Source organism: Marmota flaviventris, chromosome 1, assembly GCF_047511675.1.
Source record: "Marmota flaviventris isolate mMarFla1 chromosome 1, mMarFla1.hap1, whole genome shotgun sequence".
NCBI classification, from domain to species: domain Eukaryota; kingdom Metazoa; phylum Chordata; class Mammalia; order Rodentia; family Sciuridae; genus Marmota; species Marmota flaviventris.
The window spans coordinates 117,818,387-117,830,070 of record NC_092498.1 but is presented as its reverse complement, the minus strand read 5'-3'; the positions used below and the strand labels follow the sequence as shown (position 1 = coordinate 117,830,070).

At 37.2% G+C, this 11,684-nt stretch overlaps 1 pseudogene; it reads right to left on the bottom strand.

The window, feature by feature from the left end:
- Positions 1-303: 303 nt before the first annotated feature.
- LOC114106474 (A-kinase-interacting protein 1-like) overlaps positions 304-11,684 on the bottom strand; it is a 97,969-nt pseudogene continuing 86,588 nt past the window's right edge.

Below are 11,684 nucleotides of genomic sequence, written 5' to 3'. Positions count from 1 at the left end.
CACATTATTACTTTCAGGCAAATGAGGATGGGGGACTCTCAAGTTAAAATGGAACTGAAAGAGACATATTCTAGTTCCCAGGAAGGCTGACCTCTGTAGTTAGCGCTAAAAGCAGGATTAATGTGTAATTATTAAGAAAATCATATGGGGGTTTTATTCTTCTTGCTACTTAAAAAAAGAGTGATGTTGGGGGGCTGGGGTTGTGGCACAGCTGCAGAGCACTCACCTAGCTAGTGTGAGGAACTGGGTTCATCCTCAGTACCACATAAAAATATATAAATAAAATAAAGATACTGTGTCCAACTACAACTAAAAAAAATTAAAAAAGAAAAAGAAAAAGAAAAAAAGAGTGTTGTGATGGCAGTGAAGGCCAACAGGGAAGACACTTTGTCCAGTAAACAATGACTACTACGTGAGTCTTCTTGGTCAAGGAAGTTGAGCCCACAATGACAGAATAGGTCCCTGGATATACTTTTATGTAGAGGTCTTTTGATATGTTCTCGGCCGGCTGGATGCCTCTGAAACATGCTGATGTTTCATAGTTGCTTCCGGAACTGAGGGATGTCTTTTCTCTGTCATTTCTCTGACCATGCCTTCTGTAAGAGCACATGTGTAGCTGCGACTTCCCTCTGTGATAATGATAGATATGGGTTGTCCCTCTTTCCTCTGCCACAGAAAAATAATATTTCCCACACTGACTTGAAGTATAGTCCATGAATTCAGCCACTGTTCTGAAGGAAGCACTAAGGGTTTAGTACCTTTCTTCTCTCTCTCCTGGGAAAAAAAGCGCTGGGGACCTGCTGCCAGTCGTCTTTCTTGGTAGGATCCTTCCTGGGAAAGAATCCCTATGCTGCTTTTGGGATACTCATGTGAATGCCAGTCCACTGCCCTCCTCTTGGCCCGCTGCACTCCAGCACTTCTTGATCCAGCCTAGCTGAGTGCTGAAGGGAACATTTGTCCACCTGGTTCACTGCCGTCAAGTGAAACAGTTCTCCGTGTCTCTCAGTCCATCTTCTCAGTGCGTATGCGCCCTCTCTACTGCACTTTTAAGAACAGGCAAATACCACTTTACTGTGCAGTCACCTCCAAAGATTCCAGGGCACTTTCATTAAAAGGTAATGTGTCCATCAGTCCTTACACCTCAACTCACTCCCAGGGAGCTTAGTGCACCTGACCAGCTGCTTTGCCATTCAGAATAGCCCTTAAACTACATCTGTATCCTAATCTGCCCTCACCCACTTCCTTGTCTGTCCACACCAGCCTTCTCAGTGAGAATGCTGGTTCTGGCAAGGGGCTCCTGACCTGATTTGGGTTTCAGTTGGTCTGTTTCATTAGATCTGACCAGTTTAATGTTTCTGGATGTTTCTTATGCTAATGTTTTGTTCAATATTTCTTTTTTTTTATTTCAATATTTGTTTAATGTGTAAGATGTGCCAGGCATAGTGCTGGGGAAATGCAAGATAATCATGACGTGGTCCCTCCCTCAAGGAGTTTGCGGTATAATAGGAGACAGAAACAGTAGTGGACGATGGCTGTGTACCAGTACCCATTTCCTCCTTCCTCATCTTAACAGAATTCTAATGCTGTTCCAGAATCCTCCTTTCTCCTGTTCTACACAGCAGTCAACACACACACACACACACACACACACACACTCCTGCTTTGGGAGTGGGTCCTGAGACTGGTTGATAGAGTCAGAAGTGGGATAAGTCTGAAGGGAAATGGGGCTGTGCTGAAAATCCACACTGATACCAAACTGACTAGCTATCTCCAGCTGGAACTGAGTGGCATGGTGTGGTGGACATGAAATACACAGGCTGGTAGGACTAAACAGAAAGTCTGTGTGTAGTTGTGGTTCATCCATTGCCACTATTATAAAAAAACATTATATAAGTACACTACATATAATTACTATGCTAATAATAAACTATCTATTCATATAAATCTATTCATTTTGTGAAAATCTGAATTCTCTCTTGCTTTTTTTTGAGTTTTTAAAAATTTAAAAATTTTTTTTAGTTATACATGACAGTAGAATCTATTTTGATATATTTATACAAGCATGGAATATATCTTATTCTCATTAGGATCCTACTCTTGTGGATGTACATGATGTTGAGATTCACTGTGGTGTATTCATCTATGTACATAGGAAAATTATATCAGAATCAACCCACTGCCTTTTCTATTCCTATCCCGCTTCCCTTCATTTCCCTTTGTCTAATCCACTGAACTTCTATTTTCCCCTGCTCCTTGTTGCGGGTTAGCATCCACATATCAAAGAGAACATTCAACCTTTGGTGTTTTGGGGATTGGCTTATTTCACTTAGCATGATGGTCTTCAGATCCATCCATTTATGGGTGAGTGTCTTAAAATCATTCTTCTTTATTGCTGAGTAATATTACATTGTGTACAATTGTGTTTCTTTAAGGGCTATAGTTTGACTTTTGTTAATTTAAACAGTGTTACTAAACATCTTCCTTAACACATCTTCTGATATTGTAAAAAGATAATACCAGTTGTCTTCCCTATGGTTGTCCAAGTGACATTTCCATCAACAGAACGTTGTTTCCATATCTGCACTCACATTTGTTTTATGATATTAATGAAATAAAAATCTAGTGCTTTATACTGCAATTTAATTTTTTTAATTTTCTGATTATTAATGGAATTAAGCATATTATTATGCATATTAGGCATTTGCATTTCTGCTTCTGTGAAAGCTGATTCAAGTTCTTTGTCCATTTTCATTTTGGGATATCCATATATTTCTTGTTGGCTTTTAGAGATTTATTATATATTCATTTGCCTGTTAGGTTTATTTGAAATATCTTCTATTTTGTTACGTATATTTTCATTTTGTCATAGTATCTGTTAATGAACAAATGTTTCTCATGTTTATGTAAACAGATTTATAAGTATCTTCTTTATAGTTAACTTTTTTATTGTTGGTGGGGTCTTTTTAGTAAGTCCTCTATTACTCTAAAATTGTGAATATATATTTTCTGTTTAAAATGTTAAAGTTTTGCTTTTTAATTCACCTGTAATTAATTGTGTGTATGGTGTGAGATAGGAATCCAATTTCACTTTTCTTCTATGTGGGTAACCAATTGTCCCTGTGTGATTTATTGAATACCCTTTCTTTTATCTCCAGTGACTGCAATGCTACTTCTGTCTTATATAAGTTGCCATATTTATAGGTCAGTTTCTAGATTTTCTCTTTTGTTCTACGGTCAATCTTCTTAGTCCTGAGCCAATACTACCCTGTCTGCCTAACCATAAATTTATGAAAAATTTTTTTCATACTGGAGATTAAAACCAGGGGAAATTTACCATTGAGCTACATTTCCAGTACTTTTTTTTTGAGACAGGATATCATTAAGTTGCTAAAGTGGGCCTTAAACTTGTGATCCTCCTGCCTCAGTCTCCCAAGTCTTTGGGATTACAGGCATGTACCACCACACCTGGTTTAAGAAAAAGTTTTGATCTCTGGAAAGTCAAACTCCCCCACATTATTCTTCTTTACAGGTGGATAAACATTTTTAGACTCTGTTCATCAGCATATGTTAACAGTAGGGAAATTGTGGTGAATCTATAGATCTGCTTGAGGACAACTGACATCTTTATAACGCTGAGTTTTCCTACTCACTAAAACAGCATGTCTTCATTTATTTAGGGTTTTAAAATGTTTTTATTCTTTAAAAATTCAATTGCTGTGCACTGGATATTATTCCAAGGGGCAAACCCCTCTGCCCTTACAGAACATACTTTCTTGTAGGAAGAAGACAATAAACAAAATAATTAGTTAAAATAAATAACTGAAAAATAAAGAAGTAAAGGGTCTGAAGGATACCAGCCACATCACCAAGTTCATGCAGGTTTGTTCAGGGGGTGTTTGAAGAACTGTGAGGAGCCCAGGACTCAGAAGTGGAGACAACAAACCAGGAGTTATAGGTGAGAATGTGGAGGAAAAGGAGCCCCTCTAATGGGTAAGAGAAAAGCCTCTGCTCAGCTCAGGAGTGATAAGTTCTGGATGGTGTGTAGCAGGACTGCCCTGAATGTTGACTGAGAATGGATGAAGGGGGCATGGGAAGAAGCAGGCAGGCCTTCTGTGAGGTCCTAGAGTAATCCAGATGAGACTGAGTTTGGAACAGACTAGTAGTAGAATAGTAGCAACAAGGTGGTGAGCAGTGGCCAGTGGACAGCAGCACCACCAGGACTTGCTGACAAACTCAGTGTAAAGTGTGAGAAATCAAGAGCTGATTCGACCAGGAGACATGCCTGAGCAGCAGCAAGGACCTTGATGCCATTGATTGAGAAGCCAAGGATGAGGGATGAACAGGTTGGAGAGAGAATGCCAGGAGCTTGGCATTAGACATGACATTTGAGATTTCTATTAGATATCTTAGAGATGAACTTTTTTTAGTTTTGTTGATTTTATTTTTTAAATACATGACAGCAGAATGCATTACAATTCTTATTACACATATAAAGTTCAATATTTCATATCTTTGTATCTAGAGTATGTTCATACCTATTCATGCTTTATACATGGACTTTGTTTTTTTGCATTATAATTCTTATTACACATATATACCACAATTTTCATATCTCTGTATATAAAGTATGTTGACACCAATTTGTGTCTTCATACATGTACTTTGGATAATAATGTCCATCACATTCCACCATCCTTGCTAATCCCCTGCCCCCTCCCTTTCCCTCCCACCCCTCTTCCCTATCTAGAATTCATCTATTCTTCCCAAGCTCCCCCTCCCTACCCCACTATGAGTCACTCTCCTTGTATCAGAGAAAACATTCAGCATTTGTTTTTTGGGGATTGGCTAACTTCAATTAGCATTATCTTCTCCAACTCCATCCATTTACCTGCAAAGGCCATGATTTTATTCTCTTTTAATGCTGTGTAAAATTCCATTGTGTATATATGCCACATTTTTTTTATTTATTCACAGATGATCTTATACAGCCTGCTGATTAGAGAAGTCTGAAGTTCAGAAGGGAGACTCAAAAGGAAGCTGCACAACTGAAAATCATCTGCATCGTATCTTTCAGGATCCCAACAGAGAACAATGGAATACTCAAATTAGGAACATTTAATGAGGGTATTTACAAAGGGACTATTTTTAGAGGTGCGAGTGCAGAGAAACACAAAGCATTCTTCTTTAAATGCAAAGTCCAGGGCAGACAGGGTTTACAGAAATTTGGAAGGAGAGAGTTGAATAAAGGAGGAGGAGGCCTTGGAAGAGTCATCATTGGTTAAAGGTCCTCACACAGAGGGAGTTAAGGAAATCAAAGTCCAGTGTCACTCTTCTTTTTCACCGTACTAACTTGCCATCCTCACCATGTTACACACCAAATTAGAAATCCAAAGACCAGTTAGTAAAGTACATAGATGCCAGCTTCTTGGGTAGAGACCAGGATGGAGAAAGGTGGAGAATCAGTATACAGGAAAGAGAAGATACATGGAACAAGTGGATAAGATGGCATTTAAAACCATTACTGGATGAGATGAAGGGAAGTCCTTCAGACAAAAATGACCTTGGAGAGATCCAGGACTGAAGCGTGGAATATTCCAGTTCATACAGGCTTAGATAGATAAAACAGAGTCAGTGAAGGAGACTGAGAAAAAGCAACCAGAAACGAACTCCAGGACAGTGTAACGTTAAGTGTGCTGCATGCTGTTGATAAGTCTGGAGGGTTGATGTGTGTCTGCTGACCATTGGACATGGCAAACAGGTGTCACTGTTGACCTCAGAGAGAGTAATGTTAGTGGAAGGTGGACCACACTGAAGTGGGTCTGAGAGAGGAATTGAAGAATTGAGACTAGACAACTCTTTTAAGGAATTTTGCTATAAATTATAAAATAATACAAAAAGGAATTGGAGTGAAATGGGTGGGTCACTGACAGGGAACACAGATCAAAACAGATTGTTGTTGTTTGGTTTATTTGTTTTCAGTACTGGGGATGAAACCCAAGGCTTCTTGTATGCTAAGCAAATGCTCTACCACTGCGCTATATCCCCAGTCCTGTTGTTACTGTTTCTAATATGAAAGAAAATGCAGAATGTTTGTATACAAATAAGGATGATCCAGTAGAAAGGGGAAAAGATGATGAGGGAGAGAAGTAGATTGCTGCTCAATTCCTTGGAAGAAGCAAGAAGAGAGGGTGCCTGGTACAAAGGAGGGGGATTGGGCTGAGTTAGCAGCTTTCTAGGAATAGGAGGGTTAGCAGAGGGAGTAGGTGCAGATGTTAGTGTACAGATGTGGCAGGTGTTTTGTGGGGGGATTTTGCCTTGAAAGTCTTAATTTTCTCAACAATAGAAAGCCAGGTCATCTACTGATAGAATCTGGGTAAAGTTGGGGTTTTGAGAAGAGAAGAAAAAAATAGGAAAAACTCAAGTCATCAAACATTTTCGGTTTGCATGCCTTCTAAAATAATTTTGAAAAATAGTATCTTCTAGTATATTTTAAGCTGACATATGTTTTCATTGTAAATTTAAATCATTGTAAAGGAAATAATTTTTATCTTATAAAACCAGTTGGGAAGGGAAGTTTTGCTAAAGCACTTAGGGTTTTTGAGGCTCTTCTGATAGGAGTGATAGAGGAGACTCTTGAATCTGCAGCAAATAAATTTTGAGAAAACAAAATTTATATATATATATATTTACAGATTCTCCCTTAAAAGTATCCTTGCCAACATGTCTCTTAAAAAGTCTTCATGTACTTATTGTGTTTTAAAATTTTAGTAAAAAATTCTAGCATGAACATGGCCTGGGTTCTAACCCTAGCATTTCAAAACAAAATGAATGAACAACAAGAAAAGAAACCCATCCAACCTCCATTTGAGCTGATTTTAAATGGATGCTTCTAACATGTCATCATTAATAAAGATGTTAATTCTAGGTTTTTGGTAGGCACTGTTAAGTAAAGGAAGTTCATAAGAGTTGGTTAAGAGTTTTCATTATGCTAGGCATGGTGGTGCACGCCTGTAATCCCAGGCTTGCGAGGCTGAGGCAGGAGGATCATGAGTTCAAAGCTAGCTCCAACAAATTAGCGAGGCCCTAAGCAACTCAGTGAGACCATGTCTCTAAATAAAATATAAAAAGGGCTAGCTATGTGGCTCAGTGGTTGAGTGCCCCTGGGTTCAATCCCCAGTACCAAAAAAAAAAAAAAAAGTTTTCATCATGATTAAATATTGAGGTTTTTCTCCAAAAATCTTTTCCATCTATACTGAGATGATCAAATGGTTTTTCTCTAATCACTGTTTAATAGATGTATTAAATGTATTTAAAAAATATTAAATGACTTATCCCTTAGGTAGTCTCAACTTGGTCATGATGCAATATATATTTTGATGTGACTAGAGGCTTTAAATATTCACAATATCAGGAAATAAGGTTTATTGTATCTAAGTTACAGAGAGAAAACAGAGAAACATGGATATATACACACACACAAGTTGTGTGTATATATATATATATACATATATATATATATATATATATATATATATATATATATATATGTATATATATACAAGATACACACACACACACACACACACACACACACACACTGATAGCAGTTCAGATCTTGGCCTGGTTGTAAACTTAAGCCCTTTCTACCAGCTGTCCTCCTATGGCAGAGATCAGGTATCTTATGTCCCACATGTCCAGGGCAGTGCTATACACTTCATAGTGTTCCTTTAAGAATTCATGTTGAATGAATATTGAGTGTGTTTCAAAACCCTGGATTCTTTAAAATTCCTTCGCTGGAAAAAAACCAAGCAAAATAAAAACAATACTTGCCCACCAAATTAGTTCATCTTAGGTATTGGTCACAAAATAATGTTAAATGTAAACAGAGGAAAAATTCTATAAAAGTGTACCTAACAGCTAATCCTAGTGGTCCCTTATGATTAAAGTTCTTGAAATTTTCCACACTGTTTTGGAATGGTACAATGAGGTCAGCAGGAGATAGATAATAATGAAATGAAGAGAAAGTCTCTTGATGTACAGCCTTCCCTTGTCCAATGTTTTTACTAGTGTATTCATGCTCAAAATCAAAGAGAATGATGCTCAAGTCTTCCTCAGAGCTTCTGCATTTAATCAGTAAAAGAAGTGGTGTTTATGGAGCAAACATGTTATAGAGAGATTGGGAGTAAACATTCCCACTTAGAGAAGTGTGCATGAGACACATATGAGTGGGGGTGGCAGGGGATACATACAGACAACTAGGCCTCTGAGGATCCAGGGGAGGGGAATTCTTTCCATCCACAAGACCCTGGGATGGGGCCCTGGGTATAACCAAGGGCAGGAGACTCTCTGTATCAAACTTCCTTCCCCTCCCCAACCCCCGTTCCCTTTCCTCTACTCTATTGATCTCCCTTGGATGTTCATAAGATCCTGACCCTCCCTTTCGTCTACTTTTTCCTCTCCAGCATCAGCAAATAAGAGAAAATACACAAACTTTGACCTTCTGAGTTTGACTTTTTTCACTTAATATAATAGTCTCTAGTTCCATCCATTTTCCTGCAGATGACACAATTTCAGTTTTCTTCATGATGAATAAAACTTTATTTTTTATTATATATCATATTTTCTTTTAAAAAAAATTTTAATTGATTTTTAAAAAATAAATGACAGCAGAATTTTAAATTAATTAAAAAAATGACAGCATTACTATTCTTATTACACATATACAGCACAATTTTTCATATCTCTGGTTTTATATAAAGTATGTTGATACCAATTTGTGTCTTCATATATGTACTTTGGATAATGATGTCCATCACATTCTTTATCCATTCATCCATTGATGGATACCTAGGCTGGTCCATAGTTGGCTTTTGTAAATTGTGCTGCTATAAACATGGGTATGTATCACTGTAGTATTATGACCTTAATTTTTCAGAATAAAAACCAAGGAGTGGTATAGGGGGGTCATATGGTGGTTTCATGCCTAGTCTTTTGAGGAACCTCTATACTGATTTCCATAGTGGTTATGCTAATTTACAATCCCATCAAGAGTATAAAATGTTTCTTTTTTTTCAAATCCATTCTAACATTTGTTCTGATATGTATTCTTGATGACTGCCATTTTGACTGGTGTGAGATGAAATCTCAGTGTAGTTTTGATTTGCATTTCCCTAATTGCTAATAATGTTGAACACTTTTTAATGTTTAATGTATTGGCCATTTGTATTTCTTCTTTTGAGAAGTGTCTGTTTAATTCAACAAAACTAACTCATATATCTATAGAAGGACTGGTAGTGAACATTAAATATGTAATTACTTGTAGAACTAAGACTACAGATAATTAAAGATAATTAACTGTATGCTCTGACAATGTAGATATGGCCCAGAACAAACAATGGAGGAGCAGAAATAGAACATATGCAGAAACAAACACACAAAAAAAGAATTGAACTGTTTTTAGTAAAAATAATTGCTAGTGGTCATATAGGAATTATTATTATGAGGGTATTGTACATGAAATTGGAATAAAACAAATGAATTATTATGGGATATTCTAAGTGTCTCATGTGTTTTATCTTTGAGAACCAAGATGCATGGTGTCAAAGCAAGAAGATATAACAGACAAGAAGCCAAGCTAAAGCTCTATAATCATGAATTTGCATTGAACATAGTAGTATGTGTTAAAGAGATACTTTATCTTTAAATACGTGTGTGTGTGTGTGTATGTGTGTGTGTGTGTGTGTGTGTGTGTGTGTGTATTCCTACTTTCCTGAAAAACAGACTGTGGCCTAGAAATATCATTTCTTACTGAAGGAAAGCAGAGCTTCTAGGAGAAATGGTTGACTTCCAGGTCTGAGAAAAAAGTATTTAAAATTAGTAAGGAACATGTTATACCAGAGATACAATTCACTAACAATTTAGTAGGGTCATGTTTAAAGGACTCAGGGATAATCTAAAGAGGCTCCCACTGGACAAAAATGGAACATTTGAGCTTCATTAAAGACAGGAACTGCAATGTGCTGGAATTTATTAAATTCATATAAAGATGTCTGTTTATACATCTTATACATTTATGGTATTTAAAAATGTCTACTTCAGAGGATGACAACAAACAAATTCATCATCTAGAAAACTGATACAAGAAAAATATGGGATTTATCTCACCTTTCCTACATGTACTGTATTACTGTAGATTAAAAGAAGCATCTCTTTAAAAAATTATTCTAGCTAACAAATAAAAATAAAATTACAGAAATATTTTGATATTTCACCCTTTTTTTCAAATTCTTGAATTAATGCCTCTGAATGATGATGACATTATTATAAAAGGCAGAAAAGACAATCATCTCCATCCTGCCAAAGGGATCTAATCTGAGTTTGATCAGGTGTCTGGACCCAATTTGCAGGAAATGCTGAAGATAGAGGATCTTGTTGAATGGCACCATCAACAAAATCTTAGACTGTGGAAACACTAGAAAATTTCACAGGTTCTTCCACAGATTGTGAAGGAAATTAAAAGACATCAAAAAAATTTGGCAAGACTAAACTATAAAGTCTGATAAAGCACAATTGAGTGATAACATCATAAAAAACATAAGGGATAATTTATCAAAAGTCAGAGAGTTAATTCTGGGGGTCTGATAAGGTTGGGGGTACCCAGGATGGGATACATATTTCTTGACTTGAGTGATGATTACAGGGGCATTCACCTCATAATAATTCCCTACACCATGAGATGAGACAAAATGAGATGAGCAGAAATGCGGTGAGGTGAGATGAAATGAGATGAGAGTGAGTTTGAGATTGTGATTGAGATGTGGTTGAAATAAAGATAAACTGAGAATAAGGAAGAAGTGACATGAAATGAAATAAATGAGTAGTTGATAGACAATGTTGAACAGTTATAGTAATTTAGTAAATGGAAGCATGAGATTGATTGTGAGATAATGATAATGGCAATGACAGGAACAATTCCCATATACTGAGCATTCACCCTGTGTCAGGCACTGTGTCTGCCCTTTAGCTGCTTTATCTTCTATTATTCTCACAATAGCCCTCTGGGGTGAGATCCATTGGATGCAGCTTATTTATCTCTAAGGCACATTTTATAAGACTTCAGAGTCTCGTGAATAAAGCACTGTTTGCATCAGCCACCTCTAGTGGTCCCCAACTCCATGGAGCAGCTTTCTCTCCTTCTCTGTTACTGCTCATTTTAGCTCCCTATTATCTTCCCCCAAATAAACCATCTGCACATATGTCTTTGTTTCTTCTTTTTGGGGAGTCAGCATTTCAAGAAGAGAGGACTTGTGTGTTGAATGCTCCCAAGAGAAACCCAGCAAAGAGTTTCAGTGGAATGATTGGGGGCAGAAACTCAATCAGAGGAGGTTGGAGATGATAGGAGATGAGGTCATGGAGACAACAAACTGTAAATGAGAGTGAGTACAAATCCTGTGAAGTTTTGACATCTCAGTCTCTCTTTTTAAAAATAAATCACATTTGCTAATGAATATGAAGAGAAATGAGGCAATATCTAGAAGTGGTATTCAGGGTCAAGGAAAGTCTTTTTCAGGACAAGAGAAAGGGGGGGGGGAGAAAGTCACAGGAGAGGAGGAGGGGAAGGTGGGACTGTAGGATCTTGGTCTCCAATGTAGGGTTGGAAGTGTTAAAAATAACTGAGGTGCCAC